Raw genomic sequence first — 9357 nt, forward strand, 5'->3', positions numbered from 1 at the left:
GCACTGTTCTATCCACCCTCAGTCATCCCCAAAATTGTTCTGGAAATCCAGTCATCTGATCTGTCAGCCTGAACCCCATTCTCTCTTTGAGAAAGGCTCCTGTGAGAAATTCCATTGCCCTTAATCCTGTGTACTTTCATTCTCATGGTCAACTGTGGCTCCCACTTGTACTGAACTCTTGATCTCACACATGTCTTGCAGAGGTCTTGCATATGCCTGCTTCTTTGTTCTAAACAGAGCTGCTTTCCTTGACTTCCCCCAAACCACACAGACAATGCAGTGCTCTGATGTGTTATACTGTTGAAAGGTTAACAACTAAATATTGTAAATTAGATATCTATGGTTTTTAAAGTTCTTGGCCACAAAGTCACCAGGGAATTTTATATCTTTTTCCAGAGGATCAAGCCTCCTATCTATATTGTATGGCCTTTTCTCCAATTCCACCCTTCCTTGTCTTTCTTCCTGACATTCCTCCTCCCACATCTGTGTTCACTTCTTTATGCAGAACTGCTTGGTTCTCTCTTTGTACTGCAGTCTCCTTCTAGACTACACTCTCAAGGCCTCACCTTCCACATTCACAGAAGTTTATCAAGGCATTTTCCTAAATACAGACAGTTCTGTAAGTAGGACTGTAGTAGTGGTGTTTAATGATATTTTCTAAAACACACACACACACACACACACACACACACACACACACACACACTTCATTTAAAAAATAAAGCAACAAAGTATCAAAAGAGGTAAGTTTCACAGCTCACATAGCTTGATAATGCAAGTCCCTTTAAATAGTTTTGTCTTTTTAAAACACAATGTTACAATAATTCTTTAAAAATACCTAATAAAGTATCATGAACAGAGAAACAATTTCTGTAAGTAGCCCTGTCTTATTCATTATAATTTCACCTGATGTGCAGTATAAACTCGACCATTTCATCTGCATAAACTCAAGAAGTTAAATAAGATTTTCTCCCTAAGTTATTTATATACCTGAAAAACAAATTTTAAAAAATTTAATTAATAAATAAGGGGTCCTAGGTGGCTCAGTTGGTTAAGCCTCCGGACTTCTGCTCAGATCATGATCCCACAGCTCGTGAGTTCAAGCCTCCCCCTGGGCTCTGTGCTGACAGCTCAGAGCCTGAAGCCTGCTTCGGATTCTGTGTCTCCCTCTCTTTCTGCCCCTCCCATGCTCAGGCTCTGTCTCTCTCTCTCTCCTTCAAAAATAAATAAACATTAAAAAATTTTTAATTAATAAAAATTTTTAGAGTAGTTTTAGGCTCACAGAAAAGTCAAACCAAATACAGAGAGTTCCCATATACCCCCATCCGCCTACACACACACTGCCTCCCCCACTATCTATACCCTATACCTGTGGCACCTTTGTTCCAATTGATGAACCAACATTGACACATCATAATCACTCAAAGTCCACAGTTTAAACTGGGGTTCACTCTTGGTTTTGTATATTCTAGGGTTTTGACAAATGTATGATAACATGCATCTATCCTGCATCTATCATACAAAATAGTTTCACTGCCTTAGAATTCCTCTGTGCTTCACCTATTCATCTCTCCCTGCCTTCTAACCCCTGACTACCACTGATCCTTTAACTGTCTCCATAGTTTTGCCTTCCCCAGAATATTGTATATTTGAAATCATACAGTATGTGGCCTTTTCAGATTGGCTTCTTTCACTTAGTAATATGCATTTAAGGTTTCTCCATGTCTTTTCATTGCTTGATAGCTCATTTCTTCTTTCTTTTAAGATTTATTTTTAAGTCATCTCTATACCCAGCATGGGACTCAAACCTGCAACTCCGAGATCAAGAGCCTCACATTCCATATTCCAGCCAGGTGCCCTGATAGCTCATTTCCTCTTAGCATTGAATAATATTCCATTTTCTGGAGGTACCACAGTTCAAGTTTTCTTTCACTTACTGATGAATATCTTGAATGCTTCCAATTTTGGCAATTAGAAATAAAGCTGTTATATACATCCATATACAGGCTTCTGGTGAACGTAAGTTTTTAACTCTTTTTAGTAAATACCAAGGAGTGCAATTGCTGGATCAGAGGGTAAGAGTATGTTTAGTTTTTGTAAGAAACTGCCCAACTATCTTCCAAAGTGGCTATAGCATTTTGCACTCCCAAGAATGACTGAGTGCTCCTACTGCTCACTCCTTATCAGCATTTGGTGCTGTCCGTTTTGGATTTAGCCCATTCTAATAGGTGTGTAGTGGTACCTCCTTATTGCTTAATTTGCAATTCCTTAAGGACATATGGTGCGGAACATCTTTTCATACACTTACTTAATATCTGTATATCTTCTTTGGTGACGTATCTGTTCAGATAACACCGTTTTTTAAATAAAATGTTTATAATATCCATCATCTTGCATTGTCATTGACCCTGCTTTCATTTTTTTTTATTTTTTTAAGTTTATTTATTTATTTTGAAGACAGAGAGAGTGGAGAGGGGCAGAGAGAGGAGAGAGAGAGAATCTCAAGCAGGCTCTGTGCTGTTAGTATGAAGCCTTATGCATGGCTCAATCTCACAATCTGATCTGTGACATGGTAACCTGAGCAGAAATCGAGAGTCAGATGCTTAACTGACTGAACCACCCAGATGTCCTGACCCTGCTTTTAATATTAAAATAAATCTACTCCAGCTCTCTCATCTTACAAATAAGAAAACTGAGTCAGTAGAGGTGAAAGTTGAATCCATGAAAGTAGCTACAAATTTAGAGACAGAAGAAGTAGGCTGAGGACTGAGTTTGTCAGGGGAAAGAAATCAGTGAAACATGAAGTAAAGAGGTGGCCAGAGGGAAAGAAGTAGAACAAGAAGAACAGAGTTTTGTTTTTTTTTTTAATTTTTTTTTCAACGTTTATTTATTTTTGGGACAGAGAGAGACAGAGCATGAACGGGGGAGGGGCAGAGAGAGGGAGACACAGAATCGGAAACAGGCTCCAGGCTCTGAGCCATCAGCCCAGAGCCTGACGCAGGGCTCGAACTCACAGACCGCGAGATCGTGACCTGGCTGAAGTCGGACGCTTAACCGACTGCGCCACCCAGGCGCCCCAAGAAGAATAGAGTTTTATAGGAGTCCAGGGAGGCTAGAGGTGAAGCAAATTTTCTTTGTTCATTTGCTTTGAGAAAGAGTGTGGCCAGCAACAATAGGCCTCTATGTACTGCAAATAATCATTCCTCCTTAGGAGGCAGCAGGGCACAGTGGAAAGAACATTAGACTGTCTCTGTCCCAAAAACTGGGGCACTTAACTTTTAAAAATTTCTGGTTTGTTCTAGTTTGTTTATCTGTAAAATGAGACTATGTTTCTTCTAGCTTCCAAACTCCATGTTTTCTTTCCTACGGTCTTTTCTCTTTTACTTTTTCTAATTATTGGATATCATCTTTTTTTTTTCTGATAATTTGGTAATTTATTTAGCATCCACCTCGCTGTGGCCAGTTATATCTCTAGTGATTGACCATCTAACCAAGGTATTATAATAATTCTTTAAAAATATCTAATAAAGTATCATGAGGAGAGAAACAATTTCTGTAAGTAGCCCTCTCTTATTCATCACAATTTCCCTTGATGTGCAGTACAAATTGAAATTGACCATTGCATCTGCATAAACTCAAGAAATTTAAAAAGATTTTCTCCCTAAGTTATTTATATATCTGCAATGTCCTAGTGGCTTGGATACAACTAGAATTTGGAATTAAATAATTTTTGGAGTTTAAAGTATCTATTGGCAAAGCTATCTCTAATCCACTGTTTTCAAAGAAATTAATACCAAGAAGAAGCAGTCTTTACCCAAGTGAGAATTTCACAGCTTAAATTTACAAACAAGCTATCAAATTGTTTTATTGTCTTGAATAAAAATAGTATAAGTCAGCTAAGATATAATTACAACTAGTAATTGCTACTATTACTATATTAGTTTTATTTATAAAATAGTACTTCTCCCTTCATTAAGGCATCCACTGCTTTGTGTAAACAAAATGTTACATGGTTATATTATGCAGCCCAACATGTGAATACCAAGAATAAGCCAGATAATATCAACCAAGGCCAGTGATGTGAAATGGATTAAAGAAAAATTAAGTGCAGTGAGAGAAGATTTAAACCAAAAGCTTACCTGACAAACTGAAGTGTCCAACAGGTCAGTCAAGTGTGTATACAGAGTCAGGTGGTTTCCAATTCAACAGCAAAACATAGGACAGCCGAGCCTAACAACAAGATGATATAGTAGGGAGGATGTTGCACATTTATTTTCCCTTAGAGAGTTGAGATGTGCTTGGGAATACTTTTTCTGTACTAATTTGTAACTTTCAAGATAAAGCTATATTTATTAGACTCTGGAACTCTGTGTAAGATAGGCAGAGGAGAAAAGTAAATAAACCTGACTGGCCAAAGTCCCCATGGACACAGCATACCCTATGCCCACTATCCTGTTCTACCTGTATCATTTAAGGTACCAGAAGATAAACATCTTTAACCTGTAAGGAAGCAAACCACAAACCTGGAAATAATAAGAAAAGAGAGGAGAGCTATTTCCTGTGTCTGGGGTATTTATAAGATAAGGTAGGATATTATCTTCATATCTGGAAAGTCTGAATCCAATTACTTTTTCTAAAAAGAAAAAAAAATCCTTCACATACTATTAGATACTTCTCTGACTTTCCTTTTTCTAGTCACTCACTCATCCTTTAACAGTTTGTCAACCAGTTCCCAGTGAATCAATTTTTTGAAGGTCATTAATAACCCTCTAAATATTATATTCAATAGACATCTGTACCCTCAAATTTTTTATAGGTCTGTATTATTTGGCATTATTCATCACCTTTCCCTTTTTGAAAGTTTTATATCCTCTGGTTCACAACATTGTGCTATTTTAACCTTCCTTCTACCTCTTTGAGCCTTTTCTGCCTCCTTTGATCTCATCACTTATTTATATATTTTCCACAGGTAATTAACTAGAAAGTATTACAACAAAGTACAATATAATTCAGTATCTCCAGCCTCTTTTTGAACAAGCCAAGGACCTTAAGATGCTTTAACCAAATGCAATGGAACGTCTCTCATCCTCTTTTGTTATAATGCCTAGAATATTTTTTTAGTTTCAATTTTTGTTTCACCATCCTCACACAAACAAGAAATCATTTTCACTAATTAAATTAAAAAATTTTTTTAACATTTATTTATTTTTGAAAGACAGAGAGAGAGCACTAGTGTGGGAGGGGAAGAGAGAGAGGGTGACACAGAATCCAAAGCAGGCTCCAGGCTCTGAGCTGTCAGCACAGAGCCTGACATAGGGCTTGAACTCACGAACCACAGATCATGATCTGAGCCGAAGTCAGACGCTTAACCGACTGAGCCACCCAGGTGCCCCAGTAATTAAATTTTTCAACATGTTACCAATTTCTGTAATTACTGTTGTTTCTTCCATGTCATGCTTTCCTTTTGGACTTAGTAATATCACAGAGGCATAGTCTATGATAATATTTTAGCGAGAAATCTATAGGTAGTAAACTCCTTTAAGTCTTTGTATGTCTGAAAATATCTCTATTTTCCTTCATTATTGAGGAAAAGTTTAACACACACTTCTAGGTTAATTTATTTTTTTCCCCCTCAGCATTTGGAATATATTGCTCCATTCTCCTCTGACAATTTGGTTTTTTAGGTGTTCAGAACTGCCATCGTAAGCTGGATCCCGTCAGACACTCCATATCATACAGGCAGGCAGCCCAGCAGAAATTCAGCCCAGCAGAAATGAAAAGGCATAAACAAGCTGCATGAACAGGTATCCCAGACTCCCATGCCACACAGCAAGGCTGCACTAGAATACCATTATGAGTTCACGCCAATGGTTACATTGGTGGTTCTTGTATGAACAGCTAAAGGAGGAGGAAAAAACTTGAGCCCTTATGTATAGATTTATGGATAGACTGGCTTGATAAAGAAAGTTCCAGTGGGAAATGGAAAACAACTGCATGACAACACTGCTCAGTGTGTCCTTGAATGATAATGGAGAGCAAAAATTCCTCAAAGGGTAAAGCTTTGGGCTTTTACCTAATGATCCACTTTGTGTGGAGCTCAATAAATTAGTTAAGGCTAAAAGCTACACAAGTCAACTTTGAATTCTTCTCCTCTTATCCATTATTATTAGTTAATATTTTTAGTTTTAAGAAAACAGAAAACTCACTCAAGCTACTTCTGTAAAAAAAAAAATGGGGGAGATTTTATGACAAGGATACAAGAATATTTTCTAGAACTCTAGGGCAGGAATGAAACCAGGCCTAAAGAAAATTCTAGAAACAGAGATTAGAATTGCATCTGTACTCTTCCTCCATCTCCTCTCTGTTCCTCTCTGGATGTATGATTTCATCTCTTTCTCTCTCATTTTCTCTCCGTTTCTCTATACACTGTCATTTTCTGCTTCTCTACTAGAAATGGTATGTATAAAATGGCCAATCTACATCTGTCAAAGTTTTATATGTATGTATGAGTGTATGTCATGACCCACCATCTGGGAAACTTAATTTTAAAATTTGGTGTAGGGGTGTCTGGGTGGCTCAGTTGGTTAAGCGTCTGACTTCAGCTCAGGTCATGATCTCACAGCTCGTGGGTGTGAGCCCCACATCAAGGCTCTGTGGTGACAGCTCAGAGCCTGGAGCCTGCTTCGGTTTCTGTGTCTCCTGCTCTCTCTGACCCACCCCCATTCATGCTCTGTCTGTCTGTCTCTCTCTCTCTCTCTCTCTCTCTCAAAAATGAATAAACATTAAAAAAATAATACTAATAAACGAAATTTGGTGTAAATACAGATTCCCGGGTTAAAAACAAAAACAAACAAAGCCAAAAAACACCTCTAACTGTCACAGCTTGAATGAGGTGCCTATTCCAGAGCCAAACAAATTATGTAGAGAGTCATCTTATTCAGAATGGTTGCTGGAAGCTTTGCCTTGACTCTGAGGAAGAATTGGGTCCTGATAAGATAAATAGATAAACTCATCCTCATTTATTCTCTCAGTTATCCTGGCTGAAAACCTCAAAGTCCAATTTGGCTTATCCTTCTCTCTTATTTATTATATAGTTCTGTCACCAAGAACAATTTCATTCTTCTCTCAAAATTACTCTTTTTTTCTATTCTACCTTCATTTCCACTGCTTTATTATTTGCCAAAATGATAGATCCAAAAAAAAAGTTAGTTCACTATAGTTAAATTTGCATTTCTTTAATTACTGGTGGAAATAAATATTTTTCATTTTTCCCTCATGTTATAGACTATTAGTATTTCTGTTTCATTGGTTTGTGTTATACGAATTATGTGTCTCCCTCTTCTCATTGATATTTTGAAGTACTGATCCACCACCCCCCCCCCCCCGCCATGTGACTGTACTTAGAGATAGGGCCTTTACAGAAGAAATTAAGGTTAATTTGGGTTACAAGTATGGAGCTCTAATCAATAGGTGCTCTTATAAGAGGAAGAAATGCCAGGGAAGCTTGCCTACATAAGAAAGGCCATGGAAAGACAGAGTGAAAAGGCTTTCTGCAAATCAGGGAGAAGCCTCAGGAGACATTAAAACTGTCAACATCTTATTCTTGGACTTCTAGTCTCCAGAATTGTGAGAAAATAAATTTCTGCTAAGCCACCTAGTCTGTGGTATGTTGTTACAGCAGGCCTAGCTGACTAACACAGTTTCCCTGTGTTCATATTCCATTTTTCTTTTCTTATCTTCTGGTGAGAGCTCTCTTAATATTAAGGCTATTAGCCTTTCATACAAAATAAATGTTACAAATATTTCTCCCAGTTTATTTTGTACCCCCTCACCTTTCTCTTTTGTTTTGTTTTATATACTGAAGTTTTTTTTAGTGTAGTAAAACTTTTCAAGCCTTTCATTATGGTTGCTACATTTGAAATTGTGCTTAGAAAGTTCTTCCATTGTTACAGCATACTTATCGTCACCTATATTTTCTTCCAATTCTTTTTTTGTCTCATCTGAATTTTACTTTCAACGTATGATGTAAGATACAGATCAATTCTTTTTTCATACAGCTAACCAATTATCCCTGTGCCACTTACTCATTTTCCCATTTATTTTAAATATATTATCATATCCTAAATACTTATATGCACTTAAAACTTCTGTTGCTTTTTATTTATGATATTCATTTATTCAATAACTCATTTTGGAAATTATATTGTTCCACATTTATCATTAAGGAAAAAGAATTTTCAACCAAATTCAAGAAGCACTATTTTGGGTGTCTCAAATGATAAAAATTACAAAAATACTAAGGAGAAAAGTTTTTAAATTAAAATACTATCACATACTTGTTTTTAGTTGTAAATAAACATCAAAATAGATACAAAATTACTTTAACCCAAATGAAAGAGGGAAGGGGGTACCATCTGATTTACTTGCATTTTTTGATCTAACTAAATGATAAGAAAAGAAAAACATAGAGGAGAAGCTTCATGAGGATTGTCAGTTGGCCTTTTCAGGTTCCTTTCAAGAGAACAGTTGTCTTTTTAATTAGTTATCTTTAAGAGGTTTTCTTTTTTTTTTTTTCTTCATGGGACAGGAGAGGTAATATCTATGTAAAAATATCTTTTACATACTTGGTGGTAAGAATAAAACCTACCTAATGGGGATCAGTGGGTTGAAATTAGTGTTGTTCTCTCAAGAAAGGGGTACAGATAAGATCTAAGTTGCACAGACCCAGCAATGTTCATGTTGAATGTGCTCTGACACCAGTTGAGTCTCTCCTGTCAATATTCAAAGCCAGAATCATTACAGGGATTTTAAAGAAAATTCAAAAGATGAAAATCATGTCAAATCTATTACTATTGGCTATTCGTTATTTTCTCTTTGCTTTTCATACGGCAAGCACTTAAAACCACACTGCAAACGTGAAAAGTATTGCCAACATGACTTTAGAAACAATGACACTGAAACTCGAGGAATCATTAACTCCCCAAGATTAAACTAGCAAAAGCAGTTCATTGCAACAGAACTCTTTCCCGTACCGTGGCGCTGTGCAGCCTCAAAGAGCGGTCTGTGCCCAAGACGAACCGGTAAAGTCAAATTAGACAAGGCTGGGGACAATCGCAGACCGGCGTCAGAGAAATGTAAAAGCACTCTCACTCTGCCCAGCCTGGCCTCTCCGGAGCTTCTTCGGAGGTAAGCTAGACAGGGGGACAGTCACGGACGGTGGGCATGGAAAGGCGGCGCTAAGAGGGAGGGCGCAGAGAAAACTCACTAAGATTTTTGGAAGCCGTAACGTAAACACGTTAAAAACTATTAATAACGTGCCCAGCCAACATCTGGTAAAGGAAACACTGCAAAATCCTC

At 37.3% G+C, this 9357-nt stretch overlaps 1 long non-coding RNA gene across 1 annotated transcript in view; it reads right to left on the minus strand.

The window, feature by feature from the left end:
- The window catches only part of LOC123608639, a 390026-nt gene extending 380703 nt beyond the window's left edge, over positions 1-9323 (minus strand). Inside the window, exons 1-2 of the long non-coding RNA XR_006717352.1 lie at positions 9033-9323; positions 4140-4230 (exon numbers count right to left, since the gene is read on the minus strand). This is a non-coding gene — a long non-coding RNA (uncharacterized LOC123608639). The remainder of the gene's footprint in view (positions 1-4139; positions 4231-9032) is intronic.
- Positions 9324-9357: the final 34 nt, after the last annotated feature.

This window comes from Leopardus geoffroyi, chromosome B2, assembly GCF_018350155.1.
Source record: "Leopardus geoffroyi isolate Oge1 chromosome B2, O.geoffroyi_Oge1_pat1.0, whole genome shotgun sequence".
NCBI lineage: Eukaryota > Metazoa > Chordata > Mammalia > Carnivora > Felidae > Leopardus > Leopardus geoffroyi.